Raw genomic sequence first — 13,745 nt, 5'->3', positions numbered from 1 at the left:
TGACCAATAATATCTGCCCCAAGGCTGTACTAAGGCTGTACAAGATCTTATGTTTGAATGGATAAAACCTGAATAATCTGGCAAATCACAGCCATTATCACCATATTGTTATTTTGCATTCATTTCTGTCTGCAGGCTCTGAGATGTTTGTTATTATGAAGTTATATTATAACCTGAGGATAAGAAAAAGACGCTGCACAGATATATTATGCATAAAATACATAACAGCCACCAGAAAGACTTCTCTTTCTCAGAAAACAGAAAAAAAAATGTATTTATGTATATCAAAAACTCCTCTTTTATACATCTATTGCACTCTCGAGTCATCCAAAAGACTTTTGCACACACACAAAAAAAAAAAAAAATAACTGACTCCTGCACATTGTTCCTCAGTTATCCAAAATCTTAGACCTCCTTCACCAATCATTAGAGTCTTTGGACCTCAAGCAAAGCAAAAAACACTGCCCACTCAAATACACACTGTTTCAAAAACAGCTTGTTCCCCACCGCTACTATGGACATTGAATTTGTAATATGTGTTGATATTTCTTATTCTTACTCTTTCTTTTTGACTGTTTGTGCGTGAGAATGATGAATGTCCCCATGTCACATACACACAACTCAAACTGTACAATACCAAGCTAATCACCATGATGTACCAAGAGCAAACCCCTCTGCTTTGGTGGTGTGGTCATAAAATTCAAACTTACTGTCTAACAGGCAATTTTCGACAGGGAAAATCTCAACCTTGAAAATAATTTCCTTTCTCCTTTCATTTAGTGTGAAATAATTTCTGACAGCACAGCAAACAACATACTCTGGTTTAATTTTGATGAGCTTAGACAGCACAATTGCTAGCTTCTTCACCAGCAGTGGAGGAAAAGTTGTGCCTCAAGATGCTATGAATAAAAGACAAACAGGCAAATTAATTCAATTAATAAATAGAATATAAAAAGGCAGATGGAACATACTGACTTTACTGTTTTAGCAACAGAAATTAATCTACAGTATTCCCTGCAGTGCTGACATTCAGACTTCATTTTGAATTATATCTGTATTATTAATGGTGGGCTAAAACCAACACTTCCCCGTTTCTCTGCGCAGTACGGTGTGATGATGCTACAGCCTCAATCAGCCTTTAACCCCTGCCCTTAGACAAGGTAAAGGCATCCATTCCCCTGACTCCAGGTCAGTAAGTAAGCTTGTATTTTTGGATGGCTGCTGCCGATTGCGTATGCACTTTAATAAGCGGGCTGCAGGTCAGGCAGATTTATAGGCCCATGGTGGGGTGGAGGGACCGGACTCCCTTGGCCTCCAGCTTCCCTCTGCGCCATTACGCCAGAGTGAGATATAGTGGGATATTGATCCCAATGCCACTTCATTTCGCAATAACTATTACACGATATTCTCCCGGGCTGCGCGTGGCTCCTGATTTATGCTGCCTTGCTATTTACATTAGCAGTAAGTGTTTTTCTATATCAACTGCGGAGGGTCTTACAGCTGCACAAATGGACATGTGAACATTCACATTCTATACCATACCTGTCTTTTTGCTGCCTTTGATGCCTTTTCACAGTGGCAGGGGTGCTTAACACACCGCTGACTTCTAGGTGAGTAATGGAAGATACAGACATCAGCATACTGAAGAATGCGTCCCAGCCTTCATTACAGTTGTGAGATTGACCTTGAGGCAATGTTTCTCTCCTGTATTATATCTTATTTAAAACACCTGCTTGATCACATCCACTCTTTAGACTGCTATCATATTCAGGGTGGTGCTTTTAAATTATTTCACATCATTTCATTTCCACTTTAGTGGAAAGAAAGCAATCTATGCAGAGACGATTGCTGCATCTGTGCAGAGAAACAAAACCATAATTTGTGTTAAATAGTCTAGTGTATTTGCATTTAGATATTACATTTATTTAACACATCAGATTTACAGTTCATCCACCATCATACAGCACTGTTCTGTACATAGCTACTAAAACTCAGAACATTCAGACAGAGACATTTTCACTGTGTTACTGAGTGAAAATATGTCTTCGCCAGAAGCAAATTTAATTGAATGCTGACAATTTGTAAATTATATCATATGAAAGAAATTGTTGTCATGATCAGGATAATTAGGACAAGCAGCCTGTGCCTCCTGAACCAGCTGCATACTCCAGAGCTGGGTCTTTGCCAAAGTGGCTTCCCTTGCAGTGCCAGGCTGGTGCTGAGTGTTTGTTTACACACAGAGGAAAGCTGTGTCAATGGCAGAGTAGGAGACATGAATGGGGAGGAAGGGTGGGAGACAGACCCTGTTAGTGCTGACATTCCCACAGGCAGCCCCCACAGGGGGCACTGCGCCTCAGATGCCATCACTGCTACATTGTGCCACAACAGAAAACAAAAGGACTAATGACCCTTAATTGCTTTGGAGCCATTTAAAATCAGATGAGTGTCTCCTAAACTGCAGTATGTAAATCAAATCCCCCTCCTCATCGCTCTTCCCAGTCTACCCCCTAAGCTCTCTCCCCTGGCACAATCAGGTCTTTTTCTCATAAGGGGGCGGGCAGCTTAGCAGGCTCGCTGCCAAGTGAGGGGAGCTGGCAAGCGTGGTAATGTGCAGACACTTGTTGCTACAATGCCTGCCTGTTACGGCAGCACATGGTAGAAATGGGGTGGCTGAGGGGCGTGTGTGAGGAGCAGATGGGCATACTATAGCCTCCACGTGCTACCATATTAAACATGGTAATCGAAAAGAAGTGTGCTCTGCTCTTGGCTTTCAAAGCTGGCAGACGCTGCGTGCATGTCTCATTCATTAATAGGCCCATTCATATGCAACATGAAGTTTGATTGTACACAAACGCCCCATTAGGGAGGAAGGGGTTGGTTAGTGAATGCAAGTCAGTGAGTGTGTGTGTGTGTGTGTGTGTGTGTGTGTTTCTGCAAGTGCAGTTGCTTGTGCCTGTTTGCATGCATGTTTGCATATTTTTGAAAATGACAGAGTTTGCTTTGTGTATGTTTAAAGGGATTGTATATAGTTAAGATAAGGTTGCATACTTTAGATTGAATGATAGAGGACATTTTGATCATACAGTTCTATATCATTTTACAGAGACCACTTCAATGTTGGTTACAGTATTAATAGTTGAAATTCTGAAAAGTAAAAGTAGAAAAACATTTGAGACATTTATATTTTTCAAGTTTTATTGCAATATATTCAGAATATATTGCAATAAAACATGTTACAATAAAAAGAAAACTACAAAAGGCTATGAAGAAAATGTTATATATTTAAAGATTTTGGAACGAAAACACATTTCAGATGCAAAATAACAGACCCACTGAATGACATCAGCTGCTGAGTTTAACCACAGTGGACTGAGCTGCACACCAGGCAGGCGTCTGAAGCCCTTGACCCAGTGAGGTGAGCAATGTCCTCCTGTGTCCCACTGCTCCCACCACACCCATTAACATCAAGCCTTAATGCATTTCCTATATCTGCATGCTTTTCTGCTATATGGAGTCCCTGGTGATTTAAAGACAGCAACAAACCTGTCCTATTTTCAGAGTGACATTATTGATAGACTGTCACTTCAGATTGTAGGTAACTGCTAATGGTTATTTTATGGTGCATATGTCAAATCTGATGTGTACTTTTTCCCCGTCTTGTCTCTTACTCTATCTTTCGCTGTTTTATTTGAGTCTAATGATTGCCTCGAGATCACTGCTACACTTTTATTAGAACAGAATACAGCTCCCTTACTATGTCATAATATTAACAAAATTAACCTTTTCTGGAAAATGACCTTCCAAGTACCGCTGCAAAAATAATCCTTTTATTCTTTGACTGATATGTTATTGACTGTAAAACTCTCATATCATGACTTCTCTGTTTGCACTGCTTATTCCGCTTGTCTTATGTGCACAAAGCCGAATCAAAGAATGCGAAAATGAGAATTTATCACCAGTGAATCCGTGCAATCTCACATTGATTAAGCATGCATTTGCTTTTTATGATAATCACGCTACTTTGAAAAGCCAGCTCCAAAACAGACCACCACCTCGTCTTCATCCCTCCACTCTTTGTCCACTCCAGATTTTTCTCCCCGTGAACCTGTCTCCACTCTTGTTTGTGAAGATGTGAAGATTCTCAGTCATCCCCTCTTGTCATGGATTAACCTCCACAATAAAAGTCAAAGCAAAAATAAAAAATTAAAAAAAGCTAATTTGGATTTTCACTATGAGAATGAAACTATCTTGCTCTTTGCTGAAGGACGAGGCACGCAGAGAACAATGTTTGATAAAAAAAAAAGAGAGAGAGAGGGAGAGAGTAAAATGCTCTGACAGGACAAAGTAGACTAGGTCAGAGAGAGGTCTGGAAAGAAAGGGAGAACAAGAAAGAGATAGCAGAGGAAGCAAATGAATAAATTCATGGGGCACAAAATGAAAAGAAAGATGGAGGGGAATGGAGTAAAGGAAGGGAGTTGGAGTCATCAGTGGAAGATTTTTATTGTCCGGACACAGGAGATGCACACAAAAGCACTGGGAAGATTCAATTAAGTATCATATGCAGTGACCTTATTGCCATGGTTACGGAACAGTGGAAAATATTAATCAAGCCTGCACTTGCAACAGGGAGAAAGACGATGGAAGGAGAGACAGAAGGAAGACAGCAATGAGAGACAGAGGATGGACCGAGAGAGAATAATGGCACAGTCAATGTGTGTGTGTGCGTGTGTGTGTGTGTGTGTGTGTGTGTGATTTCATGTGTGTTTTAATGAGCACATTTGCGAATGTCCATGACCATCCTCACCTAGCTTTGGACGTCTGTATGCTGACACTGAACATGCCATTTTTGACGATGGGTTTTCAACTCCAAAAATATATTTTAGTAATGAAAAAAAAAAAAAAAAAAAGCTACCATGCTGCCATCAAAACTCGTCTGGCTCACATTTGCACAAAGAGGAGTCGCAAATGTGGAATGAGCTCAATTCAGATCTCATTTCATACAGGGGTGAACTCACTTTTCAGCTCACAAAGATTTGTTTTAGCTTGCTCTCTGTATTTCAGGTTGAACTTCATGTGCCCAAATGTCTGTTGATGCTTTCTTGGTAAAAGCAAGAAAAAAAAAAAAAAAAAATCTCGAATCCATCACACACGAGTGAATTCATTAATAACAAAACTTGCAAATGTTTGCCACATGCAAATGAAATGTTTTCATCCATCAATGTGTTTTTTTCTGTGCAATGGTAAACTTACACATGGTTCTAAATAAATCCTCTAAAAAACAGTGCTTGCATATTGTTACAGACTCTGAAAAATTATGACGATCATTTCAATCATATTCCATTATGATGTTCCTCTCAGTCACATTTCCCTGCACACTGCAGAAGGGGAAAGTTGAAGATTGTTCTGTTTGATGAAGCTGTAGAGTGTTTGCTCGCTGTCTGCAGGGACTGTCTTGAAAACAATCTATCTGAAACTCCCCCGCTGAGCAAAATGTTAAATAAACAAAGGCGGGGATAAACAAAATCCCTCCATTTCAATGTCACTGAGAAGAAAGCTAACATTTTAATGCTGCGATTGTGAAAAGGAGGTGGCAGCCATAACGCGATCATAGTTTAAACTTTGGACACATGGTGGAATTATTTTGTTTTTCTCAAAATAGTTAATTATAAATGTGGTGGCTGTAGTAAAATAAGTGTCACACTTGCTTCAGCCATGAGGCAGTAAAATAATCTGTCTTTCTTAATTTGCCTTTCCTTCAAGAAGAACAATTTTAGACTTAAAATTACTTAAGATAATAGCATCGTTTTTGATAACACACGATAACAGATTTTGTAATTTGCAGAAAGAGAAATGCAAGGATGCTAAAAGGTGAAATGAAATGAAAGAATTAATGCGCCTTTAAAGGTTTAAAGCCAACATATTTTTGGAAAACATGTCCAGTAATTCACGTTGTGGTCACATGGAGAAAATAACATACAGCAGAATCAGTATTAGAGGGTAAATGTAACCTGATGCACCAGATGGTTTGTTACACAGAACCATCTGGGAAGTCATCCTTGGAAACTGTTTGGAGAAGGGCAGACGCTTTCAAAAAAACACCGGGCAGGTAATTGGATAAAGCATTTGTCTATCACCATCTCTCACGAGCGGACAAGAAATCATGTGATGTATGTAGAACTCTTGCCAAGAAAACCTCTTTTCTCTGAAGAAAAGCCTTCAGTGCCGTTCTTTGCTCTTCTTTCAGTGAAGAAATACGCTCCAGTTCCAATGAAACTGATCCTGTAGCATCTATGCTAACCTGTTTAGGAGCCACTAGTCGCTTCTCTTGCTTTCGTCACACCTAAACCACGCCTGCAGCTGCCAGTAGGTCCTCATAGGATGCTGATTGGTTCGAAATGACTGTAGTTTGTCCACATGCACATAGCTTGAAGCCTGGCGAGATGTGTTCTCATGATCTTGTGAATCCAGCTGCCTCACACGGTAAGGGTGTACAGCTCAGACTAAACCTCAGGCATAACATTAGATGTTTTTTGTCAACTATTCTCTTAGTATTGTTGAAGTCACCTTGGGCACACCCCAGGGTATTATCTTTAGACCACTGATTTTTTCCAATATAATGTTTTTCACTGAGACAACACCAGTTTTCACTGCGCTGACAACACTCAACTTTATCTCTCCACTGACCATTAAATTACACAGTCACTCTTGGCGCTGTGTGATGATGACACACAATGTGTCATAACTAACCTCAGATAAATCAGAGTTTTCACTATCACTCTTGACTTATGAAATGCTGTCAACTAAGTGTCATCTTTGATAACAAACTAATAGTGGATATATGAGAAAATAAGACAAATGAACAGTATTAAAATGTGTGATCATGTCATTCATGCTTGTATGATGTGGTGGCTTGATTACAGATCACTTCATATTTATTTACACCAAAATGGTGATTTAGTCTGCAGTTTACGAAAATAGCTGTAGCCAGAATCACACAACAGAGAAGACATTGTTCCTATCTTTGTGGCCCCAATATCCAGATGCTAGATGCTCCAAGATGACTGCTCTTTCTTCATGATGGATCCTTTCCTGTCTGAGGAAATTAAGAAAGCCACCTGAGCAGAATCTTTCAAGTCTCAATTAAAAACTTGCATCAGACTTGCATCAGCTTGAACTGTGTCAATTTCTCTTTTAGAACAGTTATAAACACTTCACCCTGCCGTCCACGTTGATCACACTATTTTAGTCTCTATCCAGCATGGCAGGTATACTTAATTAATGACTGAAAAGATAAACTGATTATCACAATTGCTGTTAAGCAACTTTGTGTCATTCTGCATATCAATGAATCAAACAATCATTCCAGCTCTAAATTACAGCTAAATGTTATACTGTGATATACTGTATGTAACATGGTACATTAGCACGGCTTCATTTTGCTAATTTATCCTGAAAGGTGCATGAAGCACAGACTGCTAGTTGACACAAGAGGTTTATACTCTTCTGTCTGCTGTATGAAACTAACTTGCGCAGATACTTGAGAATTACATCACAATTTGCAAAGAGGTTGCAGGCTCAAGAGGCAGCAACAACCTGTTATTTTGCTGATAAAGATATTCAAATCATTGTGAAAAATAATTTGATGAAGTTTGGGGGTTTCATTAAAGCATGAAAAAAGCATTTGAAGTTTTAGCATGCAGTTACTAAACTCCAATGAAAAACTTCACTGAACATTGAGCTGTAACACAGAACTTCCACGACAGAAGTTTTTTAAGAAGTTGGCGGAAGTAGGTTCTTTTATGAGTGATTTGAAGAGTGACAGGCAGTGGTCATGCAGGAAATCAGCCAATAAAGTCATAACTGAGTGATTTGAGTTCAACATTGGTTCCATCCCCTGCCTACTCTAATCCTGAGTCCTAGTGTCTGAAATTCCCCTGCCCATCCCGGGTAGCAGAGCCTGGAAGGACCTATGGGTGAGACACAGACTGAGGTGTAACAGGAGAGGGCCTGAGCAGAGTGGCTGTTAAAGTGCCTGATGTGACCATGACCACTTCCAGAAACAATTTAATTCCACAGCTTCAGCCATCTCCAGCTGATCTACTCCTCCAAGGTCATTAACTGTGGCACAGAAGGTCACATGATTAATGAGTGACAGACCCTCTGGTGCAATAACGTGTATGAATGTGGCCCATTAATTAGACAGGGGGGCCAGGGAGAATGAATGGCCAGGGACAGCTTGGCCCCCTCACAACCCCGTCCTTCCCAGACCCCATTTTTCATTTTCATCTGCACAAACAGACACATATAACCACTCATAATATTCCCAAAATACCATCTTTTCTCTTAAAAAATAAAATAAACCAGTATTTTGCAGCATCCCAACAACATACAGCACATTACAACATTTAAACCAAACGCACAGTCAGTCCGACTGAAAAGCAAGCGGTTCTCTGAGTCTGACTGGCCATGCTTCAGTGCAGCTAAATGGGTCCAACTGCTGCTTAGAAGTGCTGTGAGCACTGGCCTCAGGTTGATCTGGGTATCAAGCATCAGAACTTTGTGTTGTTGCAGTCTTTTTCTAGGACTATGATAAGCACGCTGCATTACTGAGGGCAATCTCCAAGAGGAAATGAAACATTCTGCTGCCACAGACTGGCTTTATTAGAGACAACAAGTCCGGCCTCTCAGGATATACAGATCAGGAAATTTAATTGATGCTGACTGACTGTCAATGCACTCCTATAGCTGGGAGAAACAAGAGTGTTTAACACTGCTCCATTGTAAATAGTATTCATTTCTCAGTCTAATCAACTTAATGCAATTCCAATAAGTCCATTTCTTAGAGTGGCCTTGTTGATTTGAAACCTCATAGCCCTCTGTTTTATTTTCACCAGTGCCAACAAATGTAATGGCTGCAAAGTATATTGGGCAATAATATAAGAATGCTCTACATCCAGTGCATGCATTTCAATTTTACCTTGAGGTCATAGCATTATGGATATACCCCAGTGGGGTCATTAATCATAAATACATACACTGTATGTAATAACAACCAGTTGGAAGAAATAGACTTCAGGGAAGGTTTCAGATGAGGACTTGTGTATGACCGGGGGACATAATGGCTATCTATGTAAACAAATCTCATCAGTTCACCCACTGCACCTGGGTCAGTGTTTTCCCAAAGCTGGCACACAGTCAGGCAGTCACAGTATATGTATATAGAAGTACAAATTTCCAACTGTCATTGTCCCAGAAACATAATAAGCAGTGACAGGGTGAGCCACATTCACTCAGCGCTCAACCAGGAAAACTACATCTTTTGGAAAACAGGAAAAACACGAAGATGTTGAGACGTGTGTTTGTGTAATGATGTTTTATCGTGAGACGAATTCTAGGTCATAGGATATTTATCTGTCATTATGAATATGGAGGAATAATAATTTATGAGGCATGCTGATAATAAACATAATTTTGAAAGGTACGGCTGACATTTTTACACTACTTTTTATAAATGAACAACAAAAATAAAATAAAAATATTCTTGCATCTTATCAAACAGTCACAGAACCCCTTGACCCTTCTGAATAAAGCCTCTCTCTGGAGATTTGACACACATCTCTCAGCACAGATCTGAAGACAGCCATGAATGTTGTTTGCCCTCTGATATATTTTTAATATTCAGATCATATCAAATATGTCCTCTTTCAATAATTGATCTATCTATCTACTGGCAACATAACACATGCTGAGCTTTGGCATGTGATTTCTATGCCCCAGTCTGTATATCTTCTTCTCTTTTTCCAGTATGATAAGGAGCGCTCCGGCTGCTCCCTAGATGTGATGCACTTGGCCAGGGGAGATACCCCGGGCATGCTCCACCGAACCCTGCGACCACAAACTAGCTGTCAGTCATTAACACTGCAAAGCTGCATTTGCTGTGTCCACACTCAATATCAGAGATGGAGATGTGCCACTTGATTATGATTATGAGAATAATTCAATATATCTGTCCTTGCATTAATTGATATTAAAAATTCTCAGTTTTTTTCAAAATGGCACAAGCAATTCAGCAGCCGGAGCCAAACATCTCAGCAGAATGTCTTATATTTAAAGTCGGTTGTACTGCGCGTTAGCATCCTGCCTGATGAAAACGTGTTCATTTGGAAAGGTCATACATGCACTTAGGCATTTTAAAATGACAGCGGCTGTAAAACCAAATATCTGTTGTGTAAGATATGTTCTAAAACAGTTTTTTCTAAAGGAACACAGTGCAACACAAACATATCAGAGTCTAATGGAGTGAGTGTTTTTCATCCTGTCTTTTGACCAACAGCATCTCCTGTGGTGGCTCATTTCCTTAGTGCAAGAGGTTCCCACCCTCCATCGCAGCCAGGCTTCAGGGGGCATGGTGGATAGAATGCGAGATGGAGGGAAGGAGCAAAGTAGAAGAGGGAAACCATGCTGGGAGAAAGGAAATCTTCCATGTGCAGAAGCAGAGTGGCTAGAGGACATTTCACGCTAATGGCGGCCGGGCCAATTGAAATGACTGCAGCGCTGCATGATTTGAAGGTCAGGAGACAGCGGATTATATTCCAGTGGTGGCGAAGGGGGATTGGAGGAGTAAAATGGTGCCTCTCCTCCACCCGGCCCCTCCTCCTCTCCTGAATTATTGCAGAACAGCCAAGATGGAATCAACATAGCACCAAACCCCACCATCATTACACTTAGACACAGCACACCATGAAACATATAGCACTGCTCCGGTCTGTTCTGCACCCATACATCATAATGAGAAATTCTGCTCTGGAAAATTCAGAAGCTCAGTTTGTGAAACTAAACAACACAACAAACCACCCTGCTCCCCCTTCAGCATACTGTGCTTTAACTCTTTCTAATTATATAAGCAAATTCTATTTATTCTCTCCAAGAGTACCATTGAAATATATTCAGTACAATATATAAGGTCAAGAGCAAATTGTGATAAAATGTTGTGTAAAAGATAACTATTTTGCTTGTGAAGGCCAAAGCATGATGAGGCTTTTTCAGTAAACTGTCAATGCTCTTATTTTTATCCTTGAGAAGGCATCACAATAAAACGAACAATTAGGTTTCCTCCTGTAGACATGGGTGACACAGTGGATAAAACACCATGGCTGGAAAAGCACAATTTATGGTTGGGCTTACAGATGAGGGTGCAAAACTTATTCGCACATGAGAAAAGCATCAAGTGATTATGCACATGGCTGCAGTGATCAGCTGTAATAAGATGTGGAATGACCATACGTATTTACTCCAGACACTGTGCGAGGCAGGCCAGCATGATTACATCGGATTTTCATCCAATGATATTAGAGATTCAAGGCAAAAGAACCTCGAGCATAACATGCAAACACACATGAAAACAACAACAAATGAGGCGACAAGGATGTCAAGCAGAATTTCAGAAATCAGGGACATTAATGTAATTAAACTAATCCCTGGGAGGCATCAGCTCCTCTATCTGCCTGATGTGATTTCATGACTTACAGAGGCTGTGCAATTTTAGCACAATCCCCATTAGAAACTGCACATGTCTGAGGGATTCTGACCATCAAAGTGGCGACATCTTTCGTGTTTATCAGACTTATAGGTGCAGTCAGAAAATCTGTGTCCAGTAACAGGTATTTAGATGTAGCTCTTCCCAGCGTCAGTAAACACTGCCAGTAAATACTTGCAGGCGGCATCCAATCCGAGCTGCTCGACAGCACTGACAGCACTGAGGTGGACATCTCATAGGAGGAGAGCGGATGCCACTCTTTGTGACGGGCCAATAGGGGAGTTCGTGTCATTGAAGGAGGAAAGCACACACACTTCCAACCATGGCAGCATTCACACGCTAACAAAAGCCTGACAAGCAAATCAATGAATTTAAAGTCATCTGAAATATCTTGTGTTGCTCTATTGCAATATATGTTATACAAAGAAAAGGGAAGGGGAGCCAAGAGGTGCAAGCACAAAAGCTACATGTTCTGTGTTTTATATGTTTTTATAAATGAGAAAAAAGGAGGAGAGAAAGAGAGTTTGGATCATGCCTTACTGTACCACCTACAGTAATGACTTCTTTATTTTGTCATATTTATAGATGGGAAATAAACTTATTTCTGGTTCTCCCAAATCCTCAGAACATCCAACATTATATGACCAACATGACAAATCAATTAAACTGCAAAAACAGGACTAAAAACTGACTGTTTGTTCTTCCATTTGGAATTGATTCTAATAACTTCAAATATTCAATCATTTAAATGACGGTGACATTAAATTAAAATGAAAGAGGAAAAAGGGCATTTTTATACTACATAAAACTACATGGTACATTATCGAAAATCTAAATTTTTAGTTTTGTTTTTTTGTTTCTTTTTTGTTTTTTTTACAAAAACTTGGCAACACTTTACAATTAAGGTACAACTTTTCACCATTAACTAGCTGCTATTAGCATGCATATCAGTAGCATATAGCCTTAATTGGTCATTGTGAAACACATATTAATGCCTTATTCTGTAGGACCATATTCTACAACTACTGGGGCATTAAGCAAGAGTTTTTTTTCCCTCAAGAACTTCCTAATTGTTTCTTATTGATAGTAAGGAGGAAACCCTAAAACTTAATAACCCTAAAACACAAAGTAATGCACTAATAAGTGAGTAATGTACGTAACTACTAATGAGGAACCAATATGCTACTAATATGCATGCTAAAAGCAACTGGTTAATGGTGAATATGTGTACCTTAATGTAAAGTGTAACCAAAAATATTGGTTAGCACAAAAGCATACCGTGTCAGTCCTGACACACAACAAGGAAAGGTTTTCCTCAGGTCAGTAGTGTTTTATGGTCTGTGCTGTCATGCGCAGGATGGAGAGACACACGCAGAGATGGTGCTAAAATTCTCCTGGATGGTGCACTTGTAAAACTCTACAGGAGATAACAGGCGACCAAGGTAGCCCAGTCAATCCAGAGCATGTTTGAATGGCTGACCATGTTAAGCTCTTAAAGCAGGCATTAATCCAGGATTTCAGGAGCAGAGCTAAGTTTGGCATGTTATCATGGCAAGGCCCAGACCTCAGCTGGAGTTCAATCACTATGCAGACGCACCGACAGCCTCAGCCACACAGGCCTCAGACATGACTAGCACTACAATTGGACTACAAAAAAAAAAAAAAAAAAAAAAAAAATTGTGCTCAAACAAAATAACACAAAATCCATAAATGATCAGTGCCTCAAAGTGATGTATGTGACTTTCTACTTGATTCATCAGTTTCTCTGTATCATTTGAGTTTATCTTGATTCACTAAAAATAGAGAGAACAAAGGATTTCTAGTGGTTATATGTCATAATTGAGTGAATGCCCCGTCTGTACTGTTAGGTGATGCATTCTAGCAGGGTCTGCTCAGAGTACTGGCTCTCACACAGCCTGAGCAACCTCTCTGGCCAGCCTCAGTGGTAGCCTCGCCCCTCCAGACATAGACAGGCCAGACCTGAGCAGAGCACACAGCAGAGCCTCCCCTGCTCTGCCCGACTCCAGATACACACAGGCCAGCTCAGATCAACATCGAAGATAGCGGCGCAGACAGACAAACATATTAAGAACTGACAGCTCCTGACCATGCATCTGCAAAAGTAGCATCATCACGTGGTAGCAGTGGCACAAATACCCATCAGCCAATACGGCAGCAACAAGCGCACAGTCATGTGACTGGATGCACA

General features: G+C 40.2%; 1 protein-coding gene across 2 annotated transcripts in view; it reads right to left on the bottom strand.

Moving 5' to 3' along the window:
* zfhx3b (zinc finger homeobox 3b) overlaps positions 1–13,745 on the bottom strand; it is a 239,815-nt gene that overhangs the window by 197,043 nt on the left and 29,027 nt on the right. The gene's annotated exons all lie outside the window — the stretch shown is intronic.

This window comes from Chaetodon auriga, chromosome 1 (genome assembly GCF_051107435.1).
Source record: "Chaetodon auriga isolate fChaAug3 chromosome 1, fChaAug3.hap1, whole genome shotgun sequence".
Lineage (NCBI taxonomy): Eukaryota > Metazoa > Chordata > Actinopteri > Chaetodontiformes > Chaetodontidae > Chaetodon > Chaetodon auriga.
This window is presented reverse-complemented; position numbering and strand designations above follow the sequence as displayed.